Below are 23,864 nucleotides of genomic sequence, written 5' to 3'. Positions count from 1 at the left end.
AGCAGCAAATTAGAGATCCATGCAGAAAGCCACAGACCCCATGGACACTGTGTGACTGTGAAAGACACAACACAGGTTGAAAAGGAGGAGGCAAGGTCTGCAGGCCCATCTCCACAACCACCAAGTGACCTGGGAACTCCAGGGTGGGGGCGGAGGCTCTTAAACCATAGCCTGGAGGAGAGCATAGCAAACTTCCAGCCTGGGCGTTCCTTCTCTGCAGCAGACACAGCTTGGTCCAGGCCAATCCTGCACTATGCCCTGTATACTGGTTGGGTGGTCATGCACACATCCTCTCTCCCATCCATCTGTTCCCTTGGGAAGCTTGGGGCCAGGCCGCAGGGAGAGGGTAAAATCCAGTGTGGTTGGGACTGGAGATCAGGATTTGGGGGAGGGACAGGAGAGGGCATGGGGCTGGAGGAAGGAATCCAGCTAGGAGAGGGTGGGTAGGTCCCACTTACTTCAAATTGGGATTGGCCAGCCATGGCTCCTGAAGCTGGGCCCAAAAGTGACACCTAAGGTGGAGGTCTGCCTGAAGTGAAGCCTAAGGGGCCCTGGGGCACTGTGTCTTGGCAGCATGTGCAACACTGGTCCTCAACTCTAACCTCCCAACAGCCAGATGTGGTGGATCTGAACAACCCTGAGCTACATGCCAAAGCTGGGAGGGTAGTCAGGGCAGCCTCTTGATCTCCTGCCCTTCTTCTCTAGTAACTGCTTTTGCTAGGTCCATACCAACAGCATCACTAAGTTTGTGCTTATGTACGCATGGCCATGTATATCCCCTCACACAGGCATGCTGGGATGGCCTGGGGGTGGGGAGACCCAATGAACTTGGGCTGACAAGCAGGGGGAAGCACTTGGTGGGGGTGGGGAAGCACTTAATGGGCATTGGGCAAGGAAGGGTGACGTGGGCAGGCAGGGGGAGCACAGGGTGGGGGTTGGGCAGGGGGGGTCGTGTGGTGGGTAGGGCAGAGCAGGAAAAGCAAGGGGTGGGGGTGGAGTGCCAGAATCTGGGTGGTAGGAAACATAGGGGGTAGGGGGAAATGTGGGGCAGGGGTACAGGAAGAAATGGGGTTGAGTGGGATGGATTGCAGAGGGGCAGTGCGGGGGGAGGCCTTGTGGGGTGGAAATGGGGGCAAGAATAGAGGCTGGGCCCATTTAACTAAGAACAATGACTTCCAGGGATGGCTTTCACAGGGTGGCAGAGAAAAGATTGGAGAAGAGGGGAATGGAGCAGGGGGTGGGGACTCACATTGAATCTGGGTCCTTTGGGGATAGCTCCAGCAGCTGGCCCCACTCTGACCTGGTAGGTAGAGGGCAATCCATGGTGAAGCTGGGGCTGGATTGGAGTGAGGGTCAGGCCAAGTGGGGTTGGGTAGTGTGGCGCCCCTTCCGCAAAACCAAGTTATCTAGGGTTGTTTCTTGTACCTGGATACACACATTCCCTAAGCCAATGATGTGGGGGGTAACGGGAGGGCTGGGTAAATGGGTGGGTGTGGTGGGGGACACGGGGAATGAGTTGGAGGGTGGGCCTGGAGGCAGAAGGTGGTATGGGGAGGGGATCCACCAGGCCACGGTGAGAGAATTGGTTGGAGTATGCTGGGCATCGAGGGGAATGGGGCTGCAGTGGGCCCAGAGGCAGTGGGATGAGGGGGGCTGGCATTGGGGATGGGGGGGCCTGGGAAGAGGGGATGGGCCCACTTCACTCAGAATCGGGCTGTCCACGGATGGCTCCCACACGAGTCAGAGGGAAAAATAGAGAGGACAGGAATGAAGGGGAGGGAAGGGGGATCACTTGCCTTGAATTGGGGTCTTCCAGGGATGGCTCCCACAGCAGGGCCCACACTGAGGAGGAAGGTGGAGGTCCACGCAGGAAGCTGAAGATCCTTCAGGCACCCTGTGGCTGCAGCAGGCTCAGCAGCAGCTGAGAGAGGGAGGCAAGGTCCACAGCTGCAGCCCCACAACCTCCAGCAGACACTGGGAAGCCAATGAGCTCTGTGATCCACCAGCTTTAGCCAGGCAGGGAAACAGGGCAGACTCAGAGCCTGAACCTTCCTTTTTTGCATCTGCTCACAGCTCAATCCATAGGCATGCGCACATCCCCTCTCCCATGCATCTGTTCCCACGGGAGGGGCAGGGCTGGGAGATGGGGTGGACCCTGAAGGGGCCTCTGGTCTAGAGAGGGTATCCGGCCAGGAGATAGGGCCTAAAGTGGGAGGGTGGGCAGGAAGCACAGTGTGAAGGTGGGGAAGTTCAGGGTTGATGAAGGGGTGGGTATGGAGAAAGCACAGAGTTGGGGCGGGGAGAAGGACTGGCTAGGGGTCAGGGTGGGCCATTTGGGGAATAAGGAGGGCCTGGCAAAGTAGATAAGGGGACAAGAATAGGGGCTGGGCCCACTTAACTAGAAACAGGGTTATCCCAGGATGGCTCTAGCTATGTGCTATGGGGCACCTGAGCTCTATTGGTGTAGGGAAGTCAGCCTATTTGAGTCACCATGCCTCACAATCTAGACTAAAAGTCAGCAACTACATCTTACTATTCATCTAGCAAGCACAAAAATCTCTTGGGTCATGAAGAGGTTTACAGTGAAGGTGGGTGAGTAGGATGGGACAAATTTGGGGAAACACATTCATAATACCCAAACTCATAATGCGTTTGTAATGTATAAAATGGACCCAAGTATGTGGTTCTTTTTTTTCTTTTCCATTCCCCCTCCTTTTTCTTTCCTTGTCATGCCAGTACTGGGGCTTGAACCCAGGTTCTTGTGAAAGATTGAAATTGGGGCTATGTCCATTTTACAATATGCTAACTGCTAATTCTGCTTCTGTAAACCTGCTTGCTGCTAACACTGACCCTTCCCCTCCCAAAAATAAGTAAAAAGTTACAAAGTCCAGATGCAGGCTGGCCCAGGGACAAGGTCTGCAAACATAAAGAACAAAAGAGTATGTTCTTCTAAATTCCTGTTTAGAAACTCTCAGCAAGGGGCTCAAGACAAGGACCATCTGGCGAGCCCAGCAAACTAAGTCAAATGTCAACCAATCACGAGCCTGTAACTATGTGGACTCCCCCCCAGGGAAGCCTCCCCCTAGAGAGCCAACCAGTTTACGACTAGTGTTACAAGACTTCCCACACAACAAAATGATTGCTGGAGTATATGATAAGTTTTAACCTGAGCCAATCCTGGGGAGCCTGGGGTCTTATGCTAATCCTGTGGTTTTTGTCTTTAAAAGTGCCTGTAACCACTGCTCGGGGCTTTCAGTCTGCCTTGGACAGGGAGCCCATTTGCACGAACGCCTAATAAACTCCTCTTGCTTGTTGCATCTGCTGGTTTGGAGTCTTGGTTCTTGGGGTGCCCTCCCGTTGAAGAAAGCATCCCAGTGAGTCTGGGGTCTTTCACTTGGTGCTCCAAGGAGTTCCTGCCCTAGGGTTTCTTGGTCTTCACCGGCCAGACTTCAATTTTCCTGGTTTATGTAAGCCCAACTGCAGGTACCATCATCGTCATGTCCTCCTTTCAAGGTGTGTGGGTCCCCTTCTGTCTGCTTCCTGTGGGAGCCAAAACCTGGACTAGGGGTAGTGCACCTGTGTACACACACTCACATGAATGCACATACTTGGTGCCAGATTGGCCTAAACTTATTCTATACTGGACCTGAGGGAAGAAAGGCCAGGACATGGAGACTTTAGCAACACTCATTCTTAGCTTTTCCATGCTACTCCATGTTACACCCCTCCTGCCTGTCTCAGTCTCATGTCATTCAATTTCTTAGTGTATATGATTTGTATGAGGGTGCTTTTTTCACTAAGGTGTAAAAACTATTTTAATACTTTTTTATTGTAAAAGTACTGTACAGAGGGGTTACAGTTACATGAGTAAGGTAATGAGTACATGTCCTATGGAGCATTGTTGCCTCCTCTTTTATTTTTCCCCTACCATACCTTCCTTCTCACCTCCCCAACTACTCCTGCCCCTTCCCTCCCCACCCAAAGTTGTAAAGTTCGTTTTCAACATGGTGTCTTGTACATCTCATTGTTGCAATGGGTTGACCTGTATCCCTGTTTAAGCATTTTGTTTTTTCCCTTCCGCTCCCCAAATTAGAAAAGTGTACATACAAGATGCAGGGCACTGGAATCAAATACAGTGAAAACAGGAATTATATCGTGGGGGAGGAACATAGCAAAGAAACAAAAAAAATCACATAGTGCATTGTAAGTACGTTAAAAACAATAGCAAAAAGAAAAAAAAAACACTTGTGTCCCTGTCTTGGGGTTCATTTCACTGTTAGAATGGCTATAAAAAAGAAATCTAATAACAACAGATGATGGAGGGGATGTGGCCAAAAGGGAACCCTACTGCATTGTTGATGGTAATGTAAACTTGTTCAATCACTTTGGAAAGCAGTATGGAGGTTCCTCAAAAGATTCCACATAGAGCTCCCCTATGACCCAGCAATCCCTCTTCTGGGCATTTACCCAAATGAGCACAAACAAGGGTATACTAAAGCTACCAGCACAACTATGTTTATCACAGCATTATTCACGATAGCTAAGATAGGGAACCAACCCAGATAACCCTCAGTAGATAAATGGATCAAGGAAATGTGATATATATATATGATGGAATTCTATGCCTCCATCAGAAAGAATAGCATTGCCCCATTTGTTGGGAAATAGAAATACTTGGAAAAATTATATTAAGTAAAGTAAGCCAGGCCCAAAGAAGCATAGGTCCCATGATTTCCCTTATTCACAATAACTAGTATACGTTTAGGACAAGCAAAAAAGGTCAAAAACTATTTTTATACATCCATTGGAAGTGCTTATTCAGATATATGATTTATAAATATTCTCCCATTTTGAGGGTGGGTTTTTACTGTTGAAGTGCATGAAGCTGAAATATCTATATTTATGATGGAGACAAAGTTGTCCATTTTCGTTTTGTTGTTTTCAGTTCAGTATCATATCTAAGAATTTATCCAGCAGAATGTTATGAAGGCTTTTATATTTATTTGATAGCTCTTTATAATATTGCTAGTTCATATTTAACTGTCCATTTAGATTTGATTTTTATGAATGGCAGAAGGAAAGGCTAATTTCTTTCTTTTATATATGGAAAGCAATTTGTCCCTATTTTATTTTTTTGTGTGTGTAGTAATATGCAACCTGTAAAAATTGTTTTTTTGTTATCTTCTAATTTTAATGAGACAAAAGTATTTGTAAATGTATATGTGTTTTGTTCAATCATGGAATGAAATCAGAAGATCTGATTTGAATTTGGTAAAACATTTACAAGAATCAGAAAGACAATTCCCTGGTGGACCTTGTGAGTTGTAAAGGTGAGTTGTAAAAGTTGCATAAGTAATGAGTACATTCCATGATAAAATGTTACCTCCTTCCTCTTTTTTTCTCCCACTTTCTCTCCCCACCTCAGCTCCCTGCCTCCAAGTTGTAAGGTTCATTTCCACCATAGTATCTTATGAGTATAGCGGTTGCATTGGATCACCCTTTGCCCTTCGTCTCACCATTTTGTTATTCCCCTTCACTTCCCCAAATCAGATAGACATATATTTTATTGTGGCTACCACAATAAAAAAAAACAGTGATGACAGGGAATAAACCAAAGGAAAAAAAGTAAAAGAAAAAAGAAATAACTTCACACTGTACATTAAAACAACAACAAAACCCTCTTATTCTCATATCTTGGAGTTCATTTCAATCTTATGTGGTCATATGTTCATAGCTATTGAACTATAGGACTAACCTAGACATAATATTAATTATTACAAAAGAGGGAAACCATGGAACCTATGTTTCTTTGGGTATGGCTTACTTCACTTAATGTGATTTTTTTCCAAGTCTTTCCTTTTTTTTTTTTCACAAAAGGGCACTTGTCATTCTTTCTGATGGAAGCACATAATTCCATTTGTGTGTTTGTGTGTGTGTGTGTGTGTGTGTGTGTGTGTGTGTGTGTGTGTGTGTGTGTATCACATTTTCTTGGTCTACTCATCTACTGAGGAGCATCTGGGTTGTTTCCTTATCTTAGCTATGGTAAACAATGCTGCCATGAAAATGGATGTGCTGTTAGCTTTAGTGTGGCCTTTTTTGTGATTGTTTAAGTGTTCAAATTTAAAGAGAATGATCAATAGCAAGTGAGTCAATTTTACATTTATTAACTATTTTATTAAATTTAAAATGTAACTTTGCGGGGAGGGGGGGAGGATCGGCTAGGGAGGGTGGGGGGATATGGGAAGGGATGGGAAGGGGAAACAAAGGAGGAGGCTACAATGCTTGATAAGAAATGTACTCATTATCTTGCCCGTGTAATTGTAACCCCTCTGTATGGTACTTTCACAATGAAAATAAAATAAAATAAAATGTAACTTTGTGTCAAATTTCACTCAACATTTATTGTAAATAAAAAATAACCAGATAGTTTTTGAGAAAAATTATCAGTGTTGAGTTGATTAGAAAATGTGTACCTTGAGCTCAGAGTTGCAGCTGATGCTAATATTCACAGGACTTGGCAGGAAAAGATCAGAAACATCATGACTTTGAGTTCACATGGGGCCATGTAGTAAAATGATCTCAAAAAAATTGAGTATATATATCATATATGTTATATATATATGGAATAATTATTATATTTATGTTTTAAGCATTTAAACCACCAATATGAAAAGGTTTCTGAATCATATTGCAACATATATGGATTTATTTGTACTTTTTCCAAACATACTTTTTTAGTTGTTGCTGTTATGGTTGGTTATAGGGCTTGAACTCAGGGCCTGGGCTCTTCTGTTTACAGCTAGCACTCTATCACTTGGAGCCACTACTCTACTTCTGGTTTTTGTAGTTAATTAGAGATAAGTCTCATGGACTTTCCTGCTTGGGCTGACTTTGAACTGCAATCCTCAGATTTCAACCCCCTGACTAGCTAGGATTACAGGCATGAACCACTGGTGCTTGGATGCTACTTGAAGTTTATCAGTTTGCTAGACTAAGGGAGGACTGCTTTGTCACCAGTTATTGAAGAAAAGAATATCTGATAATGCTCTTAATATGCACTCAGTGATATCCAAGTAAAATATGACTGTAAAATTCTTGCAGGAATCTATTTTTAACTTAATCTCATGGCATGCTCAGATTTATAGGCCGTCCCCCAAACCAGAGACCAGTCCAGAGAGTAAGCCTTTACTTTTGATCATGTTTGGTGCATAGGAATGGCTTTCATCAGATGTGGTTGAGGATGTGAGGATTAAATTTGTAAAGTCTTTTCAGCAATGCCATACACCCCTCCAAGAACCATCTTGTCCAAAAATTTGAAAGTCTGGGAATTGCAGCATTTGGAATGGTGAAGCAGAATATGTGAGGAGAGCTATACATCTGATTAAAATATACACAGAGAGTTTTCAAACATTAACATGTCAAAAATCAACAACCCAATTATTTTAAGAACTAGCTTAGTAAAAGATACTACAAATATTTAACACTTGAAGACTGAGTAACACATTGTGAATGACAAGTGGATCAATAAAAAAATAAAAGACAAAATCCAAACAATTCTGGAATCGAATGAAAATAAAAAACACAAACTACCAGAATCTCTGGGAAACAGCAAAGGACATGATGTCAGTTGTAGTTAAAAGTGCCCAGACCCTCTACCAAAAAAAATTCCACATAAAATTTCCAAATACATAGACTAACATGTACACCAAACTTGTAGAAAAACAAAAGCAAACAAAATCCTGAGTTACTGGACGGGAATAAATAACAAAGTTTAGGGAAGAAATTAATAAAATTATGATTTAAAAATATGCATAAGCCAGGAGTTCATGGCTCACACCTGTAATCCTAACTACTCAGGAAGCTGAGATCTGAGGACCTCAGTACAAAGCCATCCAGGCAGGAAAGTCCATGAAACTCTTGTATCTTCAATTAACCATGGGAAAACCAGAAGTGATGCTGTGGCTCTATCTGGTAAACCACTAGCTTTGAGCAAAAGAGCACAGAGCCAGTGCTTAGGCCATGAGTTCAAGCAATAAAATAATAACAATAATAAATTAAATATCAACAAACACCAAGGAAATCCAAAATCATGTTGGAAAACTTTGAAATGAAAAAATGTAATAAAGAATATACAAATGGGCTGGGAAGGTGGCTCAGTGGTAGAGCTCTTGCCTTGCATGCATGAGGCCCTGGGTTCTATTCCCCAGCACCACATAAGCAAAAAGGAAAAAAGCCAGAAGTGGCACTGTGGCTCAAGTGGTAGAGAGCTAGCCTTGAGCTGAAGAGCTGAGAGACAGTGCCCAGGCCCAGAGTTCAGGCCCACGACCGGACCCCAAAAAAAGAATATACAAAGGCCCAGGACTGTATCAGACCTTCTAAGAATTAATCCCAATTGGTATCAAACTCTTCAATAAAATAGGAAAGAAAAGGACACTACTAACCTCATTTATGAAGCCAGTATTGCAGTTTTCCCAATCTAGACAGAGACCCAAACAAAAAAGAGAGAATTATAGATCAATCTCCTGATGAACATTTCTGGAAAAATGCTCACTAAAATACAAACAGAATTCAACAATACATTAAAAAGATCATACACCATGAACATTTTGTAATCTAAGGAAATAGAAGGAATATAAGGAAATATAAGGAATATAAAAAATATAAGGCATCAAATACAGTGAAAACAGGGGTTAGGTGCCCTGCATCTTATATATACACTTCTCTAATTTGGGGAGGGGAAGGGAAAAAACAAAATGCTTAAGTAGGAATACAGGTTGATCCATTGTAACAGTGAGATGTACAAGACACTATGTTGAAAAAATGAACTTTACTTCCAGCCGCCGGCCTATGGCCTGAGGTTCAGATGCCAGGAACCTCGCGGCCCTCCATGGGCCCGTGGGCAAGCCCGACCCGGACCCCCAGCATGTTCCTGTGCAACTCTTCCCGAGGCACTACCTTCAGGCGGAGATATGGCTGGCTTACAGAGGTCCAGAAGCTGCAGAGGAGCACATACCTCTTGTTAAGGAAGGTACCCTTTGCTGGCCTGGCAAGAGAAATATGCAGTAAATTCACTCCAGGTTTTGACTTCAGTTGGCAAGCACAGGCCCTGTTGGCCCTTCAAGAGGCGGCAGAAGCATTTCTGGTTCACCTTTTTGAGGATACCTATCTCCTCTCTTTACACTCTGGCCGAGTCACTCTCTTCCCCAAGGATGTGCAGCTGGCCAGAAGGATTCGCGGCATTCAGGAAGGACTCGGCTGAGTGCTACATCATCTCTGAATGATCCCCTGGGATGCTGCGGAGATGTGACTAGATCCAGTGGTGTCAGAAGTGCTGTGTGAACTCAGCCGTGTGCATGTTGCCTTTTAAACTTTCTTTATGAAGGGGAAGACTGCAGGACTTGCCTCTATAACAGAGGTATTAGAGAAGACAAGTCAAGACAGTTCCAACAGCTTGAAAAGTATGTGCAGATACTTTTGAGTATTACTCAAAAGTAATACTTTTTGTGAATTACTCATATGACTGAAGGCTATGGGAGAAGCATATTGTTCCTTTAGATCTCTCTGTACTATGTGCATTTTTTGTCATATATATATTTCTACTTTTATTTAAAATATAAGGGGAAAAATAAGGGAAAAATACTTCAATCAGTTACAGGGAAGCGCTTGGCATGCCTAGCATACAAATCTTAACTATGAATCTACCAGATTCTTCTTATCATTAGTGCTTATCAGCAAGTGTGTAGCTTTTCAAAACTTAATAGGAGTTGAAATTGAAAATCTTTTTTTTAAGTCTTTCCACCTCCATCTTACAAATTCATCCAGAAATTTAAATGCAGAGGCTATACTATCTAATTCTTAGTTGTAAATCATTCAAGGTATATCCTGTCAGTTTAAGATTATAAAGTGTTTTTTCAATGTTTTCATAGGTATTTTAAAATATTTTATAGCTTTGTAGAGAAATAATAAAAACAATTTTTAATTAAAAACAAGGTTACTGTTATAGCATAAAGTAATTATAAGCCGGGCACCGGTGGCTCTCGCCTGTAATCCTAGCTACTCAGGAGGCTGAGATCTGAGGATCACGGTTCAAAGCCAGCCCGGGCAGGAAAGTCTGTGAGACTCTTATCTCCAATAAACTACTAGAAAACAGGAAGTGGCACTCTGGCTCAAGTGGTAGAGCGCTGGCCCTGAGCTGAAGAGCGCAGGGAGTACCCAAGCCCAGAGTTCAAGCCCACAACCGACCAAAAAAAGAAAAAGAAAAAGAAAGAAATTATAAGTGGTTTTTTTTTGGTAATGTGAAGTTCCTCATGACACTGTTTATACAGCCATAATTTGAACAAGAGAATTGAGGGGTATAGATTTCCCATGATGTAGTAGAGATAAATGCCCTTGCCCTCTGTTGGAAATGAAAACAATGTGAGAAGTTTCCAGAGAACTGGAACATGCCACTCAAAGACCAGAGAGAGGAAGACAATGAAAATGAGCAGGGAAAAGAGACCCTTCACAATGATGCTCTCTACCAAATTCAGAGACAGACTAAAGGAAAGAGATGATTCTAGCATTGAATAATCATTTTAATACTTTGGAAACACTTGCATTTTGACAACAAGTTGTATTTCTGTAGATGTATAAATAAAGCTTATCCTATGAATAAAAAAAGAAAACAATGAACTTTACAATTTAGGAGGGGGGGGGGAGGAATGTAGTTGTGGAGGAGGGAGGGAAGGGATGGTAGGGGAAAAACAAAGGAGGAGGCAATGATGCTTGATAGGAAATGTGCTCATTACCTTGCTCATGTAACTGTAACCCCTCTGTACAGTATTTTTACAATAAAAAGTATTAACATAAAAAAGAATATAGGGCAATATAAGGAAAGCTCAGCATACATAAATCAATAAATGTAATACATCACATATGTAATATCACAAACAAAAATCACAAGATCATTTCAACAGACACATAAAAAGCCCTTAACAAAATTCAACATTTATTTATGATAAAAGTATGAAAAAACTTAGAATCCACTGAAGTCTACATATGAGAAATCTATAACCAACATCATTACCTTTGTACAATTAGCATATACTAATAAAAAATAAATAGATAAAGTTGGGCACTGGTGGCTCATGCTAATAATCCTAGTTACTCAGAAGCCTCACATGTGAGCCTTTGAAGGCAACTCAGAAAGGAAAGTCTGTGAGACTCTTATTTCCAATTAACCACCAGAAATCAGAGGTGGTACTGTGGCTCAAATTGGTAGAGTGATAGTCTTGTGTGAAAAAGCTCAAGAACAGAATGCAAGCCCCACAACCAATGGGGGGGAGGGAAAACATAAGTAGATAAATACAGTAAATAAATATTTTTATTCTAATTTACATAATGAATGGTCTGGTTGAAGAAATGACACAGCTTTAAAACTTAAATTCCTTGTTGAAAATATCATAATATCTGACTTTATTTAAAAGAACCATAATAGCAAAAAGATCATGTTGGCACAACAACAGACACATTGGCCAATGGAACAGAATAGAGGACCCAGAACTGGGACATGAGTGTGTGTGAGAAGTTGCAGCAGGGCTTTGAGTGGAATGTGGAAGAACTTCCAAGTCAATGAGAAAAATCACACAAGCTAATTTCTAGCTAGTAATAGACTCACTCACATGTTCTAACTTAAAGAACTCAGCTTGCTTCAGAGCCTTGGATTTAACAGTCAGACAAACCAGTGAATTAAGTTATTGTTACTATGTGAAATACAGTTGAAACTCAGGGAAGGTAGCAGAATTATGTTTTGCAGTCAGAAGACATCAGTAATAATTAGAGCAGAATAAACTGCTCCTTAGATATTTTGTCATATTTTTCCACAATGGCTTGAAAATAGAAAGAAACATACACAACATACAAAACTTAGACTAATTTTTAACATTCATCTCTCTCTTTTATATGTCTTAAGGCAGTGAGACCTTACTAGGAGTGCCATCTATGTTCATAAATTGTTTCATAAATGTTATTGAATGTGCAATAGATGACACAGGAAATTTGCTTGGTCTTTGAGATGAAGACTAAAAGTCTGCTAGTATAAATCTGTGGCTCATCTATTCTCAGATAATATTCTTTTAAAAATTCAGAAATCTGTGCTTTCTAGTTTAACTTTCTCATGCAAGGTCTCCCATTTGCAATAGCAACAGTCTCCTAATGCACAAACTGGGAACTCCAAATACTTATCAAATGCTAAAGATTTCACGTAAACTACTGCAACAACTTGCCCCTAAATTCCTAGCAATCACAATAGAGATTAGCGTGTGGGATGCTGCACTCTTTCTGTACCCTTCAGTTCCTTCTAATATTGAGATACTGCTGTTAGGAACCACTAATTTCTAGAATCACATTCCATGTATGTGTTTCCTAGGACCACTATTACATTAAATCTCTTACACCAAATTTTTCATGATACCAACACTGAAAAAGTGACTGAATGGAAACAGTTTATTTTGAAAATGCAGTCAATTCAGATAGAAAGAAAAGGGAAATATCATCTGTTCACAAGGACATGAGGAAACATGCAATTTCTTTAGAGATGGATTTTGATTTTGTCTATAAAATATTCTCTATAAAAACGTTCAGGAAAGAAATATCTGCTTTCCTACAAAATTTTTGTCCTGCAAACAATGCAGTTTGCTTATATGCTATTAAAATGAGATCAAGCAGCATCACTGCCATCAGTAAGGAGACAAACCAGTCTTGCTCAGTCACTGAGTGCTCTCTCTCCCTATTACACTGAAGCTGTCACACAGAAGGCAGAAATAACTGGATATTTCAAGCATGGAGAAGACTGCTCTGGGAGATCATCCAGTGAGAGTCACAGCCACAGCTGTGGTGTCAACATGGGTAAGGGACCATCCCTTCCAGCATCAGATGTCTTGACATCTGGAAGGGAACTCTGACCTCCCTGTCTGCCTTGAAAGAATGTTTAATAAATCCATGGTCATCAGTGACAAGAACAGATTACAATGTTGTCAATATAAAATCTATTTTTGGACTGGGGAGGTGGCTCAATGGTAGTGCTTTCCTTGCGTACATGAGGCCCTGGGTTCCATTTCTCAGCATCACATAAGCAGAAAAAGCCAAAAGTGGCACTGTGGCTCAAGTGGTAGAGTGCTGGCCTTGAGGTGAAGAAGATCTTAGGGACAGTGTCCAGGCCCAGAGTTCAGGCCCCATGACCGACAAAAAAAAAAAAAAGTTAAAAACCTGAAAACGGAAATTAAAGGAGAGTTAAGCAAGTGGAAAAGCTTCCCATGCTCCTGGATTGGGAGGATTAACATCGTGAAATGGCAATACTGCCAAAGAATATCTACAAATTCAATGCAATACCAATCAAAATTCCAACCTCATTCTTCAATGAAATAGAAGAAGCAACAAAAAATTTCATATGGAACAATGAAAGACCCCAAATAGCAAAAACAATCAGTCTGACCATCTAGGACACAGTTGTGGGGGTGAAGGGGCTGGGCAAAGGCAGGGAGCACAGCCAACCTGCGGTGTGAACCTGTGAACCTGGGGTGCTGCTCAGAATCCCCTGGCTGCCCCTAGCACAAACTAGGCCCCCCAGGTCCCAAGGCCCAGCTTTGACCTTGGAGCGCCCTCTGCTGGCTACTGCTGGCAGGCACAGGCTCCAAGTGGGCAAAGAGCCCAGTCCAGCCTGGGGCCCAGCCTGGGGCCCAGCCTGGGGCCCAGAGGGCTGTGGGCCACCAGCCCTGGCTGTCCTCTTCCCAGAGCCCGGTCCCCTCCCTCTGCCTCTGGTGCTGTGCTGGCTGGGTCTGCAGAGTACATTCTAGCAGGGGCAGGTGGACTGAGATGGGGCTGGGCCGCGGGCCACCCACAGTGAGGCTGTGCAGAAAGTCTTTCTGCAGAGGTGATGTTTGAACAGAAGTGTTTGCCAGCCAGGAAAATGGAGGAAGAGTGTGCTGGGCAGTGAGAGCAGCATGTACAAAGGCCCCAAGGAAGTGCGACCAGAGGAGAGCAGGCAGGGCCTGGGATGAGGTGGCTGAGGCTTTATTCTAGGCAGATGAGTAACATGCATAAAAGGTAATGGCCATGCATAAAATGGTCCTGATTAAGGAGGGGGAAGGGCCCCAGCCTCTGGCCTGGCCCTGCACTTGGCCTTGGGCAATGGCTGGGAGTTAGGGGGGTTGGTGGTGGCCATTGTGTACAGCCGTGGATCCCGAATGCAAGACCTCAGGTACCTGTACAGGGTGGGATGGGGCCCATGAGTTTGGGTGGATCGAGGTTCTAGAGCCTGGTTAAGTCTGCATCTCCGTGCCCATGAGGGAGACAGGGCATCACTAGGGCCACTTAGCAGTCAGGGCCGAGCTGCGTCCTGACCTGCAGCAGGCACAGGATGCACCAGGGTGCAGCCCTTGCCCAATGCTGAGCCGCACCAGGGACCTGTGCCCAGTGGCTCGTCAACGTGTGGGTTGCAGGGCAGGGGGGCCATGGGGAGCAGGGGTGGTGGGTGGTGTCCAAGGTCCTGCTGCACCCTGTCCCCTAAAAAGAAGAAGGGAAGCATGCTGGAGGACTTCTGGGGGATCCTGTTTGAGCTGGACAACGTCAGCTTCTCCTTCAGCCAGCTGGACAAGAACTGCATGGCCAGTGAGTGACCGGGGCCCCCACCCCTGCTGCCCCCACTGGGGCAGGCCTCTCTAGGCTGGCTTGCTGTCCATGTGCAGAATGAGCAGTTTCTTTTCATTGATGCCCAACTGTCTTCACAGATTGTAAAAAAAAAAACAAAAACAAAACAAAACAAAAACAAAAAGCCACAGTCCCTTCTAAGGGAAGCCCTTCTTCAAGGTGAAGACTTAAGATTTGTAAGGGCTCATCCTGTCAGGAAGACTGCACAGTTCTCCCCTCCTCCTCCTCTTCCCCCTCCTCCTCCTCCCTCTCCTCCTCTCCTTCCCTGTCTCTTCCTCCCCCTCCCCTCCTCCTCCCCCACCCCCTTCTCCTCAAGTTTAAATGCCGCTTTCTGCATAAAGAATGTTTTCCCCAGGCCCCACTCAGTAACCATCAGCCCAGCATCACTCTACACCCCGAGGATGTTGGGGCCTCTTTAGTTCGTGGAGACTGAGAGGTCCCTACATCCGGGACAAGGGCTGTCCTGCGGGTGAAGAGGTGCAGGCTTGGGGTGGGCGCAGGCAGCTTCAGGAGGCAGGGCCCAGGCTGAAGGGCCTCAGGGGATCCCAAGTGGGGCACTGAAGGCACAGCCTGTCCAGCTGGCCAGGCAGGGAGCTCAGGGTAGGAGAACAAGGCATTCCTGGGTCCCTCCCCCGGCCCCCCAGACTGGGGTGACATGGGGCTGAGCCTGGCCTGGGGTGGATGGGTGGTGCCAGCACGCAGAATCGGCCCCAGTGCAGGCCCAGCTGTCCTGGGCCTCGCCCTGAGCCACCTGCCCACCTTGCCCTCCACAGACGCCAACATCTTCTACCACATCAAGGGCCGCAGGCAGCTACACACTGTGCTCTTCACCAAGGGTGAGCTTCCAGCCGGAGGGGGGAGGGGCACGGCCACAAGGCATCCAGGGGCCATCCACCCTCCCAGCTCCTGTTCACAGATCTAGACAATGTGGAGGGGCCTCCACCTCCAGGCAGCCAGGCGGTGGAGGACATGGAGTAGGAGATCAACGCCCAGTCGATGGACAAGGTGCAGCAGTACTACTGCAAGCTCAGGTACCCAAGTAGAGCCGCACACCTGCTGTGTGCGGGGCCTTTGCCTGAGGAGAGCCTCCCAGGATGCATGCAGCAGGCCATCCCTGCCCATTCACAGAAGGGGAAACTGAGGACCAGCGAGCAGCCTAGTCAGGGCAGGGCTGTGTGGATCCTGTCTGTGAGGCAGGAACCGAGTGGGGTCTGTGACAGGCTGTCCGTATATCCTGCATGAGGGCATGGTCCCTGAGGAAAAGGAGTGGAGCCCGGGGAGGAGGGTGCAGGCAGTGGCTGCAGAGCTGGGTTCAGGGCAGGGGCGGGAAGACAGGGAGTGACGCTCCTGTCCTCAGCCATGTCTTCCTCTTAGGGCATTTTACCTGGAACGGTCCAACCTGCCCACCGATGCCAGCACCACAGTGGTCAAGACCGACCAGGTGTGTCTCAGGTCACGGGAAGTGTGGGCTGACAGGAGCCCTGGAGTTGGGCCTCACCCCAGCTAGCATCCTGGCCCAGAAGCCCCTGTGGCTCGGCAGCGCCTCTTCCCGAAGGCTCTGGGATGGCCCGTTCCCCTGGGAGGGCTCCCAGCCCCCTGAGCCCGCTCATTCATCCTTTATTTACCAATGAATTCTGTGAGTTGGAGCCTCACACAGATTAGCTGTGAACCCCAAGCTGCATGTGCCCGGGAGGTGTTCCTGTGGGAACGTGCCCCCCGGACTAGGCACAGTGGCTCAGGTCTGCAATCCCAGCTACTGGGAGAGGTAGAAATTGGGAAGATCAAATTTCAGGGCCAGCCTGGGCAAAAAGTTTGTAAATAAGCCAGGCATGGTTGTGTATGTCTGTAATCACAGTTGCATAGTGTCGTAGGTTGGAAGATGGAAGTCCATGTCCAGCTATTGGACTGCAGAGGTGCTGGGGGCAGGGCTAATGGACTGCCATTCAAGCCTGCACAGGTAGCTGGGGGGCGGGGCTGGTAGACTGCCATTCAAGCCTGCATAGGTGACTGGGGGTGGGACTAGTGGACTGCCATTCAAGCCTGCACAGGTGGCTGGGGGCGGGGCTACTGGACACTGGGCCTGCACACATGGCCTGGGGAGGCGTCTGTGTAAAGCTAGTTCTGGGGAGAGACCACCCGAGCTTTGGAGACGGTAAAGGGTGAAGAAGGCTAGAATACACGGTGGGCACTGGATGCCAGCCTGTGGGTGGTGGGGTGCTAGGGATGGTTCTGAGGCAGGACCTGAGGCAGGTTCATTGGGCCATAGCCTTTGGGAAGGGAGCCGGGCCTCCCCTAGCCACGTGCAGCCTCTTGCCCTGCAGCTGATCCAGCCCATCAATGCCCTGGACGAGCTCTGCCACCTCAAGAAGTCCCTGGTGCACCCCTGGCCCAGTGCCAGTGGCAACCCGGGTGCCAGCCTCATCCCCATCTCCTCGGAGCTCTGCTACCTCCTGGGGGCCTGCCAGATTCCCAAGTGTGGCACGGGCATGCAGTGGTGAGCCGAGTCAGGGGTCCTGTGTGAGGGTATGTGGGCAGGGCTGGCGGGGCTGATATCCACTGCCAGTGGGGCCTGGGTCTGGCCTCACTCCTGTGGCCTCAGTGTGTTTGCGGAGAACTACTCTGTGCCCGGCCTTTGCCTGATGAGAGAGTCTCACAGGTTGCGCACAACAGGCTTTCCCCACCCATTCACAGAGGGGGGAAACTGAGGCCCAGCGAGCAGCCTTGCTAGGGCAGGGCTGTGTGGATCCTGTCTGCAAGGTCTCCCAGGTCCGGGGCTTCAGACAGTCCTGAATTCGGAGTCCTGTGGGTTTCCCACCCATCCTTCTGCTGTTCTTTGTCCTTGCTGAGCCCCTCCCATGTGAAACCTCCACCCCCGCCCCCCAGGGAGTCTCCCATCCCAAAGCAGCCCTCATGTGCCCCCACAAGTGGCACGTGCCCCGGGTCTCAGCCCCCTGTCCTCTGTCCCTGTGGGTGGCTGTGAAGCTTTGCTTTGAGAGCGGCCTCGCGGGCAGCTCCTGGGCTCATGGTGGTGAAACTGTTGCGTTGTCCAGGCCAAGAGGCATCATGTGGCACTGCTACTCCCTGGACCTGGGCAGTGTGGACGTGTGTCTGGGGCAGGTCGGGGAGAGACTCAGAGTGGCCGTCCACTCTCCCCTGCGCTGGTGGGCACTGGGGCTCTGCGGCCAGTGGGGTGCTCGTCCACCCTGCGCTGTGCTCACCTGGAGGCCTCCAAGGATCTGCCTGTCATCCATGCTCCCAAGTCCTCCTCCCTGTCCCCCAGGGAGCCCCATGGAGACCCTGCCTCCTCCTTCCCTTACATGGGCAGAGGGGGCCCCACTGTGACCCGGAGGGAGCCAGGATGGACAGGGATGAGGTGGGGAGGCCTCTCAAGAGCTAGGACCTGGGGTATCTTGGGCCGCAAGGCCCCACATCTTACCGGCCCCCACCTGGTACAGGAGAACGCTGAGTGTCTCGGCAGAGCAGGTGGCCATCCTAGCATGGAGCCACGGGCTGCTGCCCAAGTGCATCATGCAGGCCACGGACATCATGCGCAAGCAGGTGACGCTCCAGTCCGGCCCCGGCCCCAGGTCATGTCTGGAGGGGGTGGCAGCAGCTCTGAGCTGGCCTGGCCTAATGTTTCTCCCTTTCCAGGGCCCCAGAGTGAAGATTCTGGCCCAAAACCTCTGCATCAAAGACCTTATGCCCTGGGGGCACTGTGGTGAGTGGCCGTCCGTCCCCTGCACACCTCCCTGCAGGAAGACCAGCCGAGTCTCACCCATCAGATGCAGCCACTCTGAGGGCTGCCCCTCATTTATGGGGAGTGGAGGGCATGGGTGTGGCTGGGTGGACTGTCCTGCTGATCCCTGCTCCCTGTACCCCTGCCCCCATGGGTGACTTGTCTCCTCCATTCACCTGCTTCTCTCCCTACCTGGCTTCACTCCTCCCACAGGCCTGAGGCCTGGCCATGAGTTCTGTCTGAGTCATTCATTTGGAAGTGTTTTGACTCCCCAGAAGTAGAAACAGCAGAATCTGTGCGCCCTGTGATCAGCTTGTCCAGTGCTTTGTCAAGGGCAGGACCCGTGCCTGGGTCCCACAAGGCTGGTCATGCCCTGGCCCCATTTGCCTGTGCCCGAAACCGTGCTAGGCTCTCACCACACAAAGCCGTTGGGCCCAGCATGCATACACCCTGGGAACTAGGCCCTGCTGCTGTCCAGCGTGGGGCACTGAGCCCCCGAGGAGTTTGGGCTTGTCAAGGTCATACAGCTAGTAGATGTCTGTGCAGCCTGAATCCAGAACCTCGTGGTCTAGGCCTGGATGCCCAGCCACCCCCATGGTGGCACATCTGCACCATGACCCATGTCTGGTCCTTGTGCCGGCAGATCGTCCCTCCCCATGGGCCTAACCCCTCCCCCTTGAAATGCAGAGACCCTAGGTTCTCCCCCCATGGCCCCTTCCCTTCCAGGGGGTGCCATGAGGGCTGCCAGCAGAGGTCCCCAAGATCCACGGAGGGGGAATGGGCAGAGGCCCAGGTGTAGTCAGACCTGAGTGCGCCATTTGCTGGGTACCCACTACACAGGACAGGCGTGGGCAGCACCTGTCTAGCACGCCACATCTTTTGCCCCATTGAGCGTTTTGTTGTGAGCAGGAGTCACCTGTTCCACGAAGGTGGAAATGCCAATGGAGCTGCCCCTCTCCCAGCCTCCTCTGTCCCCCACCAGCCTCTACTGCCTCTGCCAGCCTCCCGTGGATGGAGACCTCTGAACAGCAATGTGCCACGTGCTCAGCCACAGCCTCTGCAGCGGCCACGTGGGAGGGGCCAGCGACCTCAAGGCCTGGGGCGGAGATGGCCTAGGCTCCCACCCAGCCTCCTCCACGCACCTTCAAGGACAGCAGGAGCCATGCCCATTGAAGGACCCCTTGCAGCACTTCCTCCACACTTGTTCCCGGAGCCCAGGGAGGCTGAGCTTACAGCTCACGGGTGCCAGGCCCCGGGCGTGGAGACCCACAGGCCCGGCTCCCTCCAGGAACTCAGCCTGCACTTTGGAACGCTGGTCCTTCAGCCTTCACTCCGAGGGACCAAGCTTTCTCCTTCAGCTCTGGCCTCCAGCCGCGCCCCTGGTCCTGTACTAACCCACCAGGCACACATGGGGAGCCGGGCCTCTGCAAGGAAAGATTGGGGCTGGGACAGGGGCCTGGTACCCAGAGGACACAAGAGTCCACCAGCCTTCAGTGTCCCCACAGCTGGTAGAACCGGAGCCATCAGCCCCGAGCACAGGATTGGCTCCGACTTTATTTAGATGGTGTGACATCCCAAGATTTATACCGAGGTTTTTGTTGTTACCTATCGATTTTATCAAAGACTTTTCTTTTCTAAGGTTGTATGATTCTGCCTTGACATTTTACATTTGAAAGAAAAAGCCTGTTGTGTTAGTGGGACCAATGCTCGGTCGCACTGACAGCTTCTCCCAGTTCTATAAAAATGAAACAAAAGAAAACGAACTAAATTATTGAAAAAAATGTGGAGATGTCAGTATGCATTTCCTTTTTCAATAGTAGAGTCACGCGGTATGGCTTCCAGGTCCCCAAGTCCCGCAGGCCCTGCGCCCTCTCTTTGCGGTCCAGCGTGTTTGGGTTGGGGGTGATGGATGGAGAGGTGGCCAGGCCAGCCCCTGGGCAGTTCCTGGCACAAGGCCATCTTACTTTTGGGGTGTTATCTTCCCTGAAGAGGGCACAGGTGTGTCCAGGGAGGTCATGTTGTCAGCTTCTGAGCCAACAGGGGGTGCCCCCCAGCTGTTCAGCCTTCCAACTCCCTTTCATTACAAGAATGTCCCAGCAGGGGAGAGAGGCTCCATTCCCCCCCCCCCCACGCTGCTCCTGCTAAGACACCTTGGTCCCCTGGGTCCCCAGAGGACACTCCTCCTGCCATGTGTGCAACTGTGTCTTGTCATAGACAAAACTTGGGAGCCCCTCAGCCCTGATGAGAGAAATGGCCCCTGTCCCCCTGAGGGACGGCGCACATGCTTGAGGCGTGTGCCCTACGCAAGGTTCTCCTTAAATTCACCATAGATTTCTATTGCTATTGAAGTCAGTTTCATCTGGTGCTGGGTTCTATGGGCAGTAGTATCCAGCCTGAGCTGGCATAGGCCAAGGGCCATGCAGATCTCAACTGTCTGTGTCCCTAAGCCCGCCAGCCCTGTGCCAGCTAGGTTGCTGCTCTGTGTCTCAGAGCTCTTTCAAGGGCTGGGGCACAGACTCCCTTAGATTACAAGATGGGTCTGTAAAACATAACAGATTTTCTTTTTAGTTCTGGGGCTTGAACTCAGGGCCTGGGTACTGTCCCTGAGATTTTTTTTTTCTTCTCAAGCCTAGTACTCTACCACTTGAGCCACAGCACCACTTCTGGCCTTCTCGGTTTATGTGGTAGTGCAGAATTGATCCCAGGGCTTCATGCATGCTAGGCAAGCACTCTACCACTAAGCCACCTTCCCAACCCCAAATAACAGATTTTTTTTTTTTTTTTTGTCGGTTGTGGGGCTTGAACTCTGGGCTTGGGCGCTATCCCTCAGCTCTTCAGCTCAAGGCGAGTGGTATACCGCTTGATCTACAGCACCATTTCTGGTTTTCTAGTGGTTTATTGGAGATAAGAGTCTCACAGACTTTCCTGCCCAGGCTGGCTTTGAACTGTGATCCTCAGATCTCAGCCTCGTGAGTAGCTAGGATTACAGGCATGAGCACCAGCTCCCAAATGACAGATTTTATATTGTATTTAAAACTGAGCTCTGTTCAACCAAAGGTGAAAAAACAGTGACAGCTGTTTTTCCAGAAGTTTCTGCCCCGTCCTGGAGTCCTATGCTTGTCAAGGGGTCAGGGTAGCCCTCGAGTTGCCACTCCCAACCCACAAACCCCATTGCACATGCAGTTAAGTGGAGTTTAAAATACTCAGGGGAGTGGTCTCAGTTGCTGGCCAATCGGTGATTGGCTGACTATAAACAGCCAATCAGAACTGGCGGCAGTGGGTCAATCAGGAAAACCTGTGTCCATGTCTTGAGTGAGCCCCAGTGGATCCCAGGCTGGCTGCCAGTTCTTCACCTGCCTGGGCCTGCGGTCCTATGGTGCTGCCTGGAATCCTGGGCTCAACATAGGGAGTCTCCCTGTCTAGTTCCCCTGTCCCTCCCTGCCTGTCTCTCTCCCATCTCTCCCTCTTTTCCTCAGTCTCTCCCTCTCTTCTTTCCTCCCTTGTTTCCCTAGTTTTTCTCTCCCCTGTTTACTCGCCCTCCCATACTTCCTGCACTTGGGAAGACCCCAAAGTCTGTGAGCCTTTTTTTTTTGGGGGGGGGGGGTGATCTCCTGAGTGCCTTTCTGTTGGTCACAGCCATCTTAGAGTCCCCTGAGCTAACAGGCCTTCCCAGCTAACCTTTCTTAAGAGCCTGGACAGAAAGTGCATCCCTAGGAGCTGTTAACAGCACTCAGCATCTACATCTGCCACTTGTCTGAGCACCCACCACACTGGGCTGGCAGGAAGGCTTGGCTGAGACCTTGGAACTTAGACACTGTGCCTGTCCCCTGACCAGCAGCTGTCTACTTGCCAAGCAACCCCTCTCAGGATGTCGCTGTCTCTTGATTCTTCTGTAAACAATGGAGATGGACCAGACCTGGCTGTAATCTGGGGCTACAGGGGGCCCTGGGCCAGAGGAGTTCCAGGAGGTTCGCTGTAGGCCTGTGGTGTGCATGGGATACCTGTCCAGCAGAGAGCGCTGGGGACCATGGCGTGCCTGTCGGACCCAATGCCTACTTGGGGTTAGCTCTGCCTAGAAGTTGAGGTGGGACTGCTCGGATGGGTTGAGCTCATCATAAATGCTAGTTTCTCTTGACGTTTTCCATTTTTCTTTCTTTCACTGGTATCAAGGTTTGAGTCCAGGGTCTCACACTTGCTTTGCTGGCATTCTACTACTTGAGCTGTGTCCCCAGCCAAGCTTTGTGATGATTATTTGGGAGGTAGAGTCTTGACTTTCCTGCCTGGTCTGGTTCAAACCTTGATCCTCCAGATCTGAGTGTCCTGAGTCACCAGGATTATAAGCATAAATCATAATAGCGTAGGAACGTGATCTTGCCTTCCCTTCTCTCCTTTACACTCCCAGCTGGATCTAGAAGGATGTGGAGATCCCAGTTTAAACTATACCGAGAGGTCCTGCGAATCGAGACCAGGTCCCCACATTGTGTGTGTGCTCTCTACCCGAACCATGGAACTATGGCCGCAGGGTGGTGCTGTGGGCCAGGCTGTCCCCTGAGGAGCTCATGGAAGGAAGCTGGCTGCTCCAGAGGTGGGTGAGTCTGAGCCCAGCCCAAAGCTGCTGCAGTCCTGGGCACGGAGGGGTGGGGGGCAGAGGCACAGAGGGTCCAAAGCAGGGCATCCAGGAAAGGGCTGTGGGCTGAGTTTGAGTCTCCCAGAGTGTGCTGTGACCCTGAGCAGTCTCCAGTGAGGCTGTTGTCCCAAACACCTCATTCCCCTTTGGGAGCAAATGAGGCAGAATCAATGGGGTTCACTCTAGAGAGACAGGGTGAAGGAGGAGAAATTGGGCAGAGGGCAATGTGGGCCGAGGGGCGGGACCCACACAGGGGCACAGGAACTCAGGCTGACACTTGTGTCCCATCTGCTTCCTGCCCTCCCCAGTGCCACCCTCACGGTAGACCTGGCACCCGCAGAGCCCACAGCCCTTGGACGTCGGTACCCACAGACCTGTCCTAGCCCTCAGCTGGAAACATAATGGCATTTCCTTTTAGTTTTGTTTAGTGCTGGTCATGGGGCTTGAACTCAGGGCCTAGATGCTGTCCCTGAGCTCTTTTGCTCAAGGATAGTACACTACTGCTTGAGCCATAGCTCTACTTCTTGTTTTTTGGTGATTTATTAGAGACAAGAGTCTCACAGACTTTCCTGCCCAGGCTGGCTTTGAACCATGATCCTCAGATCTCAGTCTCCTGAGTAGCTATGATGACAGGTGTGAGCCACCACCACCCGGCTCATTTCTTAGGGTGATGAGCTCCATGATCCTGGGTTCAGATTCCTCCTCAAATTCCTCCATTGGCTGGTGGTGTGTGCGCAGCTTCCTCTGTCCTCATGTGGTGTTGACTAAGGCTTTTCCCTCCCTGTGTTGGAGATGTAGGGTTGCTAAGTGCATGGT

The 23,864-nt window shown here is 48.8% G+C and overlaps 1 long non-coding RNA gene across 1 annotated transcript; it reads right to left on the bottom strand.

Annotated features, from left to right (window-relative positions):
- Positions 1-783: 783 nt before the first annotated feature.
- On the bottom strand, positions 784-18,226 carry LOC122106171. Its single transcript, XR_006147135.1, has 3 exons — positions 18,139-18,226; positions 2,004-2,006; positions 784-793 (listed from the first exon to the last, which is right to left on the bottom strand). It is a non-coding gene; the product is annotated as an uncharacterized LOC122106171 (long non-coding RNA).
- Positions 18,227-23,864: the final 5,638 nt, after the last annotated feature.

This window comes from Dipodomys spectabilis, unplaced genomic scaffold (genome assembly GCF_019054845.1).
Source record: "Dipodomys spectabilis isolate Male_0828 unplaced genomic scaffold, ASM1905484v1 ptg000039l, whole genome shotgun sequence".
NCBI classification, from domain to species: Eukaryota; Metazoa; Chordata; class Mammalia; order Rodentia; family Heteromyidae; genus Dipodomys; species Dipodomys spectabilis.
Note: the sequence above shows the minus strand (reverse complement) of the source record. Positions and strands in the feature narration are given on the sequence as shown.